This window comes from Bubalus bubalis, chromosome 17, assembly GCF_019923935.1.
Source record: "Bubalus bubalis isolate 160015118507 breed Murrah chromosome 17, NDDB_SH_1, whole genome shotgun sequence".
Classification (NCBI taxonomy): Eukaryota; Metazoa; Chordata; class Mammalia; order Artiodactyla; family Bovidae; genus Bubalus; species Bubalus bubalis.
Window position 1 is genome coordinate 43303759 of NC_059173.1, and position 12482 is coordinate 43316240.

The 12482-nt window shown below is 41.7% G+C and overlaps 1 protein-coding gene across 3 annotated transcripts in view; it reads left to right on the forward strand.

Annotated features, from left to right (window-relative positions):
• The window catches only part of JADE1 (jade family PHD finger 1), a 288604-nt gene that overhangs the window by 51283 nt on the left and 224839 nt on the right, over positions 1–12482 (forward strand). The window contains exons 2-3 of one of the 3 annotated variants that reach the window (XM_044930428.2): positions 6318–6395; positions 8468–8599. The exons of 1 other annotated variant lie outside the window; for it this stretch is intronic. The gene's annotated coding sequence lies outside the window, so the exon portion shown is untranslated. The remainder of the gene's footprint in view (positions 1–6317; positions 6396–8467; positions 8600–12482) is intronic. One more of the 3 variants, XM_044930427.2, reaches the window with a different exon arrangement.

Consider the following 12482-nt stretch of genomic DNA (forward strand, 5'->3'; position numbering starts at 1 on the left):
CATTCCAGTGTTCTTGCCTGGAGAATTCCATGGGCTGAGGAGCCTGGTGGGGTATTGTCCTTGGGATCACAAAGAATGGGACACAGCTGAGTGACTAACACTTTCACTTTCCACATAAAACAAGTATTTCTTGACATTAATCTTTTGATCATTATATGAATGTCAGCTGTCTTCTGCCAGTTTAAGACTTTTATTTTAAATGTGTTTAACACATCCTTTGGCATGTAGAAGTAAACATTAATATAGCCAATTTATCAATGTTTTCCTTTATGTTTCATGTTTTTTCCTGTGTGTTGTTTAAGGAATCTTTCTTTACTTCTGTGCCGTCAAAGAGAGAGTTCAGATTTTGCTGGTGTTGATTTACTAGAAGTGGGATTTCTGGGTTAGAGAATATTTGAGTGTATTTAAATTTTACCAATGTGTTAGAGTATCCCTTTCTAAAAAAATGCCTATTTAATGAGTGAGGAGGAATATATCATTGTTTTTTAAATTTATATTTCCCTGGCAACTAGTGAAATACAGCATCTTTTTTATGGATTTCATCATCATTTGCATTTGCTCATCTGTGAGTTTTCTATTCATATTATTTGCTTTTATGTCTGTTACAATTGCTTATCTTTTTCTTACTAATTTGTGGGAGTTTTTGCATTTTACTGAGATTAGCCCCTTATCAGACATATCCATGCCAGTTTTTCCCTAACCTAGCATTTACTTTTAAACTTTATCAATTGTATGCCTTTTTTAAAACAAAATTTTAAATATTTTTATATATCAAACATACCCATCTTTCCTTGTATCACTTCTACATTTTTTTGATATAAACTATAGGAAAGTCTCTCAGATCCCTAGCTTTTATATATATATATGTATATGTATATATTATATATATATAGTTTCATAAAATTTCTTTTGAGATTTTGGTTTTAAAAATTTTTAAGTATTTAATCTCTCTTGACTAAATCGTCATATTTAATATAAGGTAGGTGTGCAAATATAATGAAATAATTTTTTCATCCTTGGGTATCCTGATATGTAAATAATATCACATGAAATCATATCATATATGTGTTACATGTTTGATTTGCTCCACAGCTCAAAGGCAAAAGAGTGTTAACATACCACTCTTGTTCCAATTCTATTTCAATAAGACTCAGTCCCTTCCATCATGATTGTTGGGGAGTCTGTTCTCAGTCATTTTGAAGGGAGCCCCTTTCACTCATTTGGGATCATAAAAGAACTCTCTTAGGCCCTATTGGTCAAAGATAAATGGAGATGAAGTCCCTGGTTATCAGTCAGTGGAGTTTCTCTTTGAGAGCTTGGTCTTCCTGCCCACGGAATGTATTTGTGGGCGGGCAACTCCTCTGGCAACATCTCGCTCTCCATGCTGCTGCTTGGGCACTGATATCTTTACTGAGCCTCCCTCTCAGGATGCCAAGTCCCCGGCCTGCCTAGGCACACACTTCACTGCTATAGTTGCTATCAGCTCTTGGAACTTAGCAGTTTAGAAAGGTTCAGCTTACTGTCTTCTGGAAGCCAGTGCTCCCTCCTCCCTCTCCCAAAGGTTGGGTTCTTCTGCCTTCTTGCTCTCCAAATAGGCAGCCTTGATCTGAGCTTAGATTCTCTTCCTTGGGCTTGAGAAACATAAAATATGTTACCAGTAGGATAGTGAGGAGTGAGGGCACAAGAGAGTTTTGGTGAAGAAGGTCTAGACTTTATGGTCAAAGGCCTGGCTATATTTTCTCTGGGTAAGAAATATCACTCTTGAGATGTTCAGTAATCCATCTCCTCTACACCAAGTAGGGATAGTGTGCTTTTCCTCAGATAACAAAAGCTTTATAATATGGTTCATTCTGCCTGTCCTGCTGCATTTAATTGTTGACAACTCACATATTATATACCATATCACATTTTATATGTATTTGTGTATATAGTTGTAATATATATTTATATAATTGTAAAATATAAATTGTGTATATATCTATATATTATATACGTAAATATCTGGAAGGATTACATTAACTTATTTGTGGCTGACTCTAAAGGCTAGGAATTACTAAAAATTTTTTTTTCATTTCTATAACTTTTGAATCATTATCATTTTTATCTCTGCAGCTAGAAAAATAAATATATTTAGGAAAATGTCACAGAATGTTAAAAGGATGTTGGTAGCAAGCAAAAGCTTTCTAAACAAAACCTGCAAAAGTTTTCCAGATATTTACACTTAGAAAGACCCTTTTTAGATACTTAGGGGAAGGAAGTGATGATGACTGGACAGTAACAAGTGAGAGATGTCTTATTTATTTCAAAAAGTTGTTCAGTATAATGAAAAGATCCCTGAATTTGCAGTCAGGCCATTTGGGGTTTTGTCATGGCTTTACTGTGAAATACCCGTGTAATTTTGATAAACTGTTAAACCCTTAGCTTCTAATTTTTTCCAAAACTGGACAATCTCTAAAGTCTCCTTCAACTCTAGAATTTTGTAATATATATGATTTAGAGATTCTTAGCTAATAGCTATGATGCCAGTTTCAGCTATCATAGTGTCACTAGCCATAAAACATCCAAACTAGCTTTCCTTCTTGAGAAGGTAGATGTATCTGCCTGCCATTCCTTCAGCCCTTCCTGATTTGCAATGACCACTGAACCAAATGCTTATTAGAGCTTTTGCCTGGAAAATGCCTCACTGATTGGACAGCTAAGATTTTGCTCCCCATATGGTGGAGTTAAACAGACTGCCACCAGATCCAACAGCTGGGCTGATGCCTTCTGGGCAGCCTGCCAGCACATGTGAACAGAGATGTGCTTGCTGGGCACTGGGATCTCCATAGACATTCTTGCCTCCACTCACTGTCTCTCCTTAGGCCTTCAAGGCCTGCACAGCTGTGCAACTATGTCCCGGTCACCAGGAGAAGCTGCCTTTATGCGGTAAAGATGACTCTGAGACACTGATCTCCAAAGCTAATTGCCTGTCTGTAATAGATTTGTTCTCAGTTTCTACCTTTTAATCGTCTTACTCCACTCTGCCCTGGGCAGCACTAATGGTTTTCGTCTCCTACCCTACCTAACTGAATAGTTCTTCTCAACAAGGTAGAAGAAAAATCTGTTTCCATCAGCCCAACACCAGGTCCATCCCACATTTATAAGCGGGGGCTTCTTAAAAGTAACATTTTGGAGAACTGAACCAAGGATGGCAAAAGATGATGCTATTTCCCATAACAGAATCAATGTTCTTTTATCCTTAAAGATGTTAACTGTAATTATGCTGGGTGTTTGCCTAGAAATCCTAGGATTTCAGCATTGGGTATGTTTCAATATCATATTATCTGACTAAATTTCCATATGTCTATCATATCAATTCATATTAAGAATATATAACTATTCTTAATTCATATGAATATATAACCTGCCCCAGTTCCTGTTGACCAGTCTAGCTTAGAAGTATTGTTGTTGTTTAGTTGCTAAGTTGTGTCCTACTCTTTGTGACCCCATGAACTAGAGCCTGCCAGGCTCCTCTGTCCATGGGATTTTCCAGGCAAGGATATTGGAGTTGGGTGCTATTTCCTCCTCCAGGGAATCTTCCCAACCCAGGGATTGAACCCTGGGTCTCTTGTGTCTTCTGTGTTGGCAGGTGGCTTCTTTACCACTGCACCACCTGGGAAGCCCATTTACAGTATATCTGGGCCCTATTTAATAATGGATAATAAGACAGAATGGGATATAATTCTAGAGTAGCTTTTATTTTTTAATTTAAAAAAATATTCATTTACTTATTTATTCATTTAATCACTCGGCCATTTGGCTGTGCTGTGTCTTAGTTGCAACAGGTACGATCTTTAGTTGTAGTATGTGAACTCGTAGTTGCACCGTGTGGTATCTAGTTCCCTGACTAGGGATCGAACCCTGGGCCCCTTGCATTGGGAGTGTGGAGTCCCAGCCACTGGACCACCAGGGAAGTCCTAGAGTAGCTTTTAAAGTAAGAAATGCCTAGATTCCAAGTGATAAAAGAATTTGGTCTCATTTAAACCCAGAAGGATATTAAGCATAAATAAATGAAATTTCTCATTTCTCCTGTGCTTGGTGAGTTTGGATGTGAGTATTGGTGGGTATACACTGCGATGCTGTGTATCCAAGAAGACTGTTGTGTTCTTTGAGCCTACTGTTATGAGAGCCGTTGGAATGGGGAACAAAGAGCATGGGGAGATGGAGTCCTCATGCATTTAATTTATGAAAGCTCAGTATATATTTCTCTCAATACATAAGAGCAACCATTTAAATTGTACTGGTGATTCTTTCTGACATTCTACTTACTGAGGTTGTGTTAGAGAGACAGACCTGCGAGACAGGTGTAGCTGACTTACGATGTGTAGACCATTTATATACATAGAAATGTGACTTTGTTTTTTCTATAACTGAACACAACTTAGGTCTCAAGCCCTCATTTTTGGTAGGCAATGTAAACTTTGTTATTTAAAATTAACTCAGTCACTTCTAGTTTTATACTTAGTTTCTTTGGTCACATACTTGGACACCAGTAGTATTCTTCCCTTCACCATCCTTCTACTCAGGGAAGACCAAAGTTACAGGTCTTGTCCAAGTGTTCTCTGGTCTTTGCTGACTTCGACTGAGACGTGACTTCTCTTCTTTAGTTTGTGGACTTTGTAACAGCATCTTACTGCTGATGGCTGGCAGTCCAGGCTCCAAGTTCATATTCTGCACATTGCCCTTGATCTAACCCAGGCCTCTTTGGGTCCAATGGCCCTCTCAGCATGTCTTCATCCTCCTCGTGGATGAAGGAACCCTCAGTTTTTCTCCCCTGAATAGTGGAGTACATGGACTGAGGGGCAGGGGGTGAGGCTGCTTTCAGACTTCTGATGCCATGGATGCCTTTGACTTGATGATTGAGAGCTGTATTGCCATTAGAATTATTAGAAGCAAACAGAACTCATTCATTACTATTTCATATCAGCCTACACACTGATCTACTGTTCTCTCAATCAGTCCCCAGTTACCAGATGCTGAATGCAGTTCTTGTGTTTTAAAGATATGTTGTTTTTATCAACAATATTGCCCCTAAATGAAAGTCAACTATTTACTTTAGTGTCGAACCAAAGTCAGAGAAAACACTAAGTTACATTTACTCAGATATAGCATGTCTTGAGGGACGACAGAGGATGAGATGGTTGAATGGCATCACCAACTAGATGGATGTGGGTTTGAGCAAGCTCCAGGAGTTGGTGATGGACAGGGAAGCCTGGCGTGTTGCAGTCTGCTGCTGCTGCTAAGTCACATCAGTCGTGTCCGACTCTCTGCGACCCCATAGACGGAAGCCCACCAGGCTCCCCTGTCCCTGGGATTCTCCAGGCAAGAACACTGGAGTGGGTTGCCATTTCCTTCTCCAATGCATGAAAGTGAAAAGTGAAAGTGAAGTCGCTCAGTCATGTCTGACTCTTAGTGACCCCATGGACTGTAGCCTACCAGGCTCCTCCATCCATGGGATTTCCCAGGCAACAGTTCTGGAGTGGGGTCCCATTGCCTTCTCCAGTGTTGCAGTCTATGGGGTGGCAAAGAGTTAGGTATGACTGAGTGACTGAACTGACTGAGCATGTGTTGGTTTCCGGCTTGGTACCGTCTTACAGGGAATTTCAAAGCTGCTTTTGCTTATTCACAATATTCACCTTATATTCTGGTTTTATAAATGTTTTATAATATTCTGAAAATATGAATCACGGAATATTTCCCTGCTCTGTGATTAATGACTTCATTGCTGAAATAGGATGCAGTGTCTAAAAGAGAACTAATGACAACACAGCTCTTAGAGGCAGAATTTCTCAGCTGGAGTTTAGAGAAGCCCATCTAAGAAGGCTGAAGAACTGTGGCTTATACCTTCCATATAGGAGGGAAATGGCTTACCTGTCTTGTCCTCCTCTGAATCCCTAGCACCTGGCATTGTACTTAGCGCATATTGGGTGCTCAGTATATTTGTTAAATACAGTAAGTGAATTAACAAACTTCTAAATAGCAGTTTTACATCAATGGGGCATAGAATGTGCTGGTTATTGAAACAAAATAGGTCAGTTCGAGGAAAGTTATGGGCTTTCTAGGGAGCTAGTCATTGGAGAGAGTCTGCATGTCAGAAATGCTGACTTTTAGGCTGATCTGATTACCAAAAAAAAAGAATAACATATTTTACACATACCCTGAATTAAACTGCCTCCTTCAAGTCTCCAAGTAAGGCAAACTCACCTGATATACCTGACCTTTTGATTTTACATTAAGGAATTATATTTACTTCATACAGACTATTTTGTCCCCTTTAGGATTTCAGCCAACTCAACCCACAGAAACAGAGACATAATTATTACAAAAGGCCTCTGAATATCCCCAGATAGCTCAAGGTATGAATGAATGGTCCTCCTTAAACTCTCCTTCAAAGTTGTTTTCATGCTTATATGTATTTTTAAAAGATATCTTTGTTTGATTGCATGACCCATAGAAATTTGAGGCTGCAACCTCAGGGGGACAGGGAAGGCTACTGAAGCCAGTCTCTGTGTCCTTGAAGGAAGAGGCAGGAAAACTAAGGCCCAGGCATGGAAGTGCAGCCCTGTTGATGGACATTTCCCCACCCCAGCTTCCTCTCCTTTGGAGACATCCTCTTCTCTATGTGTTCATCACTCCGCGTATAATGCCCCCCACCACTGGCCGAAGTGCCGAAGTGATGCTCAGGCTTCCTTGAAACAGAGCATAAGCTGGCGCTGGGAGCACGCAGCTCCCGCACACGACCAGCACAGAGGATGCGGACGTGAGGCTGCAGATGGCCTTTTCTCTATCACATGGAGAGAGGCGTTTTTGAGCTTCTTAATAATACAGTGATGAGAGAAAGAGAAGGTGCTCTGATATCTCCAGGCCTCAACGTGGTCCTGAGGCTCTGGTCCCCGTTCACCAGCTGATGTGAAACTAAAACTGCTGGTGTGTTTCCCAGGCAGTTTGCAGGAGCTCTTGACACTTACACCTTACAGTCCCCGTGGCCCCCTACCAGGCCCATGGTAATCTGCTCCCACCCATCCTGCCTGCTGGTGCCCATGCCTCCAGGCTGCCCCCGCCTCTCCTCTGGCTGCACTCTGCTCTCCCTGTCCCAGGCCTGGAAGGACCAGCTCCCCACTCCTTCTACGGTGTCCTTCCCAGGCCGCAAAATCTTCCCACAGTGCTTTCAGCCCATATCCACATCTTACCTTCTCTAATTTCTTTTGCATGTTTTATCTTTACCTCACAGTTAGCCACTTGTCACAAAGCATCTCGTTCCTCATCACTCCTCAACACTTTACCCCACTTTATTTTCTGTACAATACTCACACTTTAACATATTCTGTGTGTGTGTGTGTGTATGTATGTACAGATGTACTTTGGAACTTTGTTTTGTTAATTGTCTTTTTGTCCATTAGAATGTCAGTGACACAACCCCAACACTAAGAATTGTTCCTGGAAAATGATAGATAAGTATTTGTGAAATGAATTAGTGTGTGCTGCTCTCCGATTAGCAATAGAACACATTTGAGAATTTCATTAGTGTGTTTCGTCTTTGTCGTTTCCTCTTCAGAGACTCTGTAACAATCAGTTTGTTCTGCTTTGATAGACATAACTCTCTCAGCCTTATGTCTTAACTCTATCCTTCTGCTGATTGCAAAGTTGAAAGCAAAGATCGGTTCTTACCCACCTTTGCATCCAAGTTGCTCTTCATACATAAAGTTGCTTCTCATATTAGGCCCCATAAAGAGTTTGCTATATTTCCTAGTTATACGGAATCTCTCTAACCAGTCTTTATATAATGGACTTTCCTTGTGGCTCAGACGCCTGCAGTGCAGAAGACCCTGGTTCAATCCCTGAGTTGGGAAGATCCCCTGGAGGAGGGCATGGCAACCCATTCCAGTATTCTTGCCTGGGGACAGAAGAGCCTGGAGGGTTACAGTCCATGGGGTCACAAAGAGTCAGACACAACTGAGCAACTAAGCACAGTCTTCATCTATACCATGGACAGAGTTTTACCTTCTTTATAATTCTTCTGTGTCTCTGAAAGCACCACACAGAGAGAATTGTTCAGAAAAGCATCATGACTTCCGGTGTGTGCATGCTGAGTCGCTTCAGTCGTGTCTGACTCTGTGACCCCGTGGATTGTAGCCTGCCAGGCTTCTCTGTCCATGGGATTCTCCAGGCAAGAATGGTGCAGTGGGTTGCCATTTCCTCCTCTAGGGGATCTTCCGACCCAGGGATTAAACCTGAGCCTCTTATGTCTCCTGCATTGGCTGGTGGGATTTTTACCACTAGTGCCACTGGGAAGCCCCCATGACTTGCTGGACGGATCTAAATGCACACACTGAGGCATTACATGCCACGCAAGGCCCAGTGCATTACAGTGACTTTGGATACACAGAAGACCATCAGTGAAAGTCGACTGGTTTTTCTTCCTTTACAGGACAAGGCCTGAGATGTCATGAGGACTCTATGTACCTCAGCAGTTTGGACTACACCACCAGAGTGCACAACCATTCCACATTCATTTCTCTTGCATCTCTAGAACCATGAAACTGATAAACCCCAGCTGCTGGTGAGTGCTCTCCACAATGCCAGGAACTGATTTAGTTCTTTGCATACATTTTCTCAATTAATCCTTACTTGAGGCATGGACTATTATTATCTTCCCTCTACACAAATGGCAACTTGGGCACAGAGAGATTAAGCAACTTGCCCAAGGTCACACAGTGAGTCATTGGTGGGGCTCAGATTCAAACCCAGGCCCCCTGCTCCAGAGCCCTCACACTTAATCTCATTGTTCTGCTGCATCTGTGTTATCTGCTTAACACAACCACTGAGGAAGACTCGAGCAGCCAGGTTAGCGTCCTGTGTAATGTCTAATCCATAAAGGTAATATATAATGTGATTAAAAGTTAAAAAAAAAAAAATCACAGCCTGCAATTGAGTGCCGCTTTAGCTGCAGGGTGTAGGGAATATAGGCTACAGTGCACTTATCTGAATCCAATGCTCTCACGGTCCAAACTTCCACAACAAGCCCAGGCCTATCAGTGTTTGAAATCTGCTTCTCAGTTCAGCATTTGTGATTTTATAATGATTTCCACATGCATTAGCAACCCATTAATGGACCAGTATATGGGAACAGTTGTCTTATGAAGTGAGGGTTTCTTTTTTTTCTTCTTTTCTTTTCCATTAAAACCACAGGTCTACAGAATGAAAATGCTCAATATAATGAGTATAACCTGGAAAGTAATTTCATGGGCTGTAGTACTTTGATGGCAATAATTCTTGGATGTCAAAGGATAAGGACACAGTTTTCTGCTTCTAATTTTATTCTTAGAAAATGATGGTACTGAGCCATCCACAGAGTAGTCCCCTGTAGATTAATTCCAGTTTTTCTTTTGGAGAGGAGATTTAAGGGAAGTCTTAATCTGCTTTATATTTAACTCTTATCTCCACACTGTGAATTAAAAATAGAAAGATGGACTCTAGTCTCACCTGTACAGACCCTCTGAGGGCTGAAGTTACCCCAGAGAAAGGATGGTCTGTGAGCGGCTCCAGGTCTCTTGTCTGGCTTAGCACCCCTCACGGACTTTCCCAACAGCTGCCTCTTTCTAATTTTCAGTCCTCATAATAACATGTCTAGAATGAGCTGTCTTTATTCTATGATGCTTGAATGACATTTAGCATTTTCCTCAGGTACTTTTCATTTCTCAGAAAACTCAGTGAATTCTGAAATTTCCTGCGTCCTCTGGTTGTTTATTCCTAAATCCATGCTTAAGGTGGGAAAAGAAGTGAAGAGTAGTTTACACTGCTTTCTCTTCAGCCAGTAAAAATTGCTCTGAAGTAGGCTTCCCCAATGCCCCTTCTCCTCTCTTCTACCCTCTCTCTCCCTTCCATTTCCCATTCTCCCCACCTTTTCCCAATCCTCTTTTCTCTTCCTTTTCTCCTCCCAGATCAAACCAAGGTCTGAGACAGCAGGAAGGGCAGGAATACTGCAGGTGCTGGTGGAGGAGTTGGAGTTAGGCTCACTTTCCTGCCCCATCTCCTAACTTGAAGCTTCTGAAATATAGTTGAGGGTCATTTATCCAAAAACTAATCATCTAGTCAATCTAGATTGGAAAGAGTAATAAACCTCTAGGAAAACCTCTACAGTTTGGGGTTTCTGACACTTCAAACCCGGTGAACTTAACATTGTGAACTTGTGAATTGTGGCTTATGTGACTGTGGGGAGAAAGCCAACCACATAGTAAGTGAGCTGAACATCTCTCTGTCCTCCCTTAATTTATAGACAATTTCCCTCCCTTTTTCCTCCTGCATCTTACACCAGTGACAAGTTTCAGTTCTGAAGTCTTAACCCAAAATACCCAAGAGACCGTTTTATGCTTAATTGTAAAATTGTACAACTTCAGGGAAGAGGAGCTGTTGTATTTTTTCTGTATTCCCTCCTTTTCACCACTAAGTCATGGGAGCAATAACAGTGACCCCTTACTGAACACATGCTGAGTGCCTGACTGGTGGGGGGATGGGTCCTGAATGTACTCAGAGGAAACAGAGCTCCTCAAATCGTGGGGCCACCCACCCCCTTTTGGACAAATGCAGACAGGCTCCGGGACAATGCTTCTTAAATGGTAGATGGTTTAGTAGAACATGTTAGTTGGGGAGGCTGGCATTTTTAAAAATAAAGAAAATGGAATGAAACAGAACAAAACAGAAAAATATCAGAGGACATTGCATGTGGTAGGAGTAAGTATTATTTTGTGAGCCTTTGCTTTTAGTCAAAAGTGGAGAATCTGACAGTGCTTACTGGGAGCTCCGCCTGCTCTCCCAGTCTCCCTTACAACCAGCCAGGTGACTGAGGTCTGGCTGTGGTAGCACATCCAGGGTGGTCTATGGCACGTGGAACTCGCCCACATAGGCGCCCCACTTTCTTCCTTCCACATATCTGGTGGATAACACCAGGGCCACCTTGCAGCCACAAGATGTCAGAGCCACAGTGTGAAGCAGCCTGGCTCCCTGAGTCGTCATTGGAAGGAATGCCACCCACAAGAGTCACTTACTTGACCAGGGACACCAGCCATCAGCTTTATGTAAAAAGAAATTCTGTGATCTTAAGCCAGATTGTTTCACCTTGTGTGTGTGTACGTGCACGTGCCTTATGCTACATTTATTTCTAATGTAGATTATAGTGAGAGACATTTGAAAGCCACTGCTCAGGACAGAGTGTAGTCCTAGATCAATTGCAGTTGAATCATGTGGAATGTTCACGACTAATGCAGATTTCTGGGCCCTGCCAAGATCTGCTGTGTAAGGATCTGGGGCCTGGGAATGTTTGACAAACTCCACAGAAAAACTTTCTGAACGCTTAAGTTTAAAGAGCACTTTGGCCTCAGTATTGGTAGAAACATTTTCTTGGCAGCCCTGGGGCTGGATAAGCTTTATACCTATTTTCTTTGGTCACTGTCCAAAGTGTGAGTCTCTCCCTATTCTCCACTCTATCTATACTCTATATATAATCTTATTACAATAATGCTCTGTACTGATTCACATAATCCTTTTCTAAGAACATTTTCCACTCCTCCCCTTTTTCCTAAACACTTTAACTGTCCTCTAAAAAGTCTGCTGTATAATTAACAAATGCCCCTATGCCTTCCTCTTCCCTAGACATTTTCTGGCTCTCCCCTGAGTTATCAGTTCTGCTTCCCATTCAAATGGGAGCTGTCCATTTTCCACGTTTTTATGTGGAATTTTACGTGTATTCTCAGGGTTGAAAAGCGGGGCAAGTCCCTTCCTTGTTACTCAACTGCAGCTTCCCAACCATGACTGCCCCCATCCTTTTGGATAGACTCATACTAATGAATGTATAGAGTTACAAAGGAAATTCATAATCTCACATTATAAGAAATCTAATTCTGGCTAATTCAGCAACTCTTTCCATATTTCTACTTTGTCTTCTTCCACATGTTTATCCTTTAACTTGTTTCTTCATGGTCACAAGATGGCTGCCATAACTCCAAATATGACATCCCTCACAGCTATTTCAGTATGAATTTCCTATGGCTGTAACAAATTGTCATCGACTTGGTGGCTTAAGCTATGATAATTTATTCTCTCACTCGTTGGAGGCCAGAAATCTGAAATCAGTATCACTGAGCTGAAATCAAGGTGTTGGCAGGGCCATCTTCCCTGCACGTGCTCTAGGTGTGAATCTGTTCCTTGCCTCTTGCAGCTTCTGCTGGCTGTCACTATCCCATGGCTTGTGGCTGCATTACTCCAGTCTCTGCCTTCATCGTCACATCGCCTTTTCTTCTGTGTGTGTCTTTCTTTCTCTTCTGTATCAAATTCCTTTCTGCCTCTTTCTTAAAATTGGGACATGTGTGAGCGCATTTAGGGCCCACCTGGATAATTCAGGATCATCTCCCCATTTCATGTCCTAGGCTTCATCATATCTGCAAAGA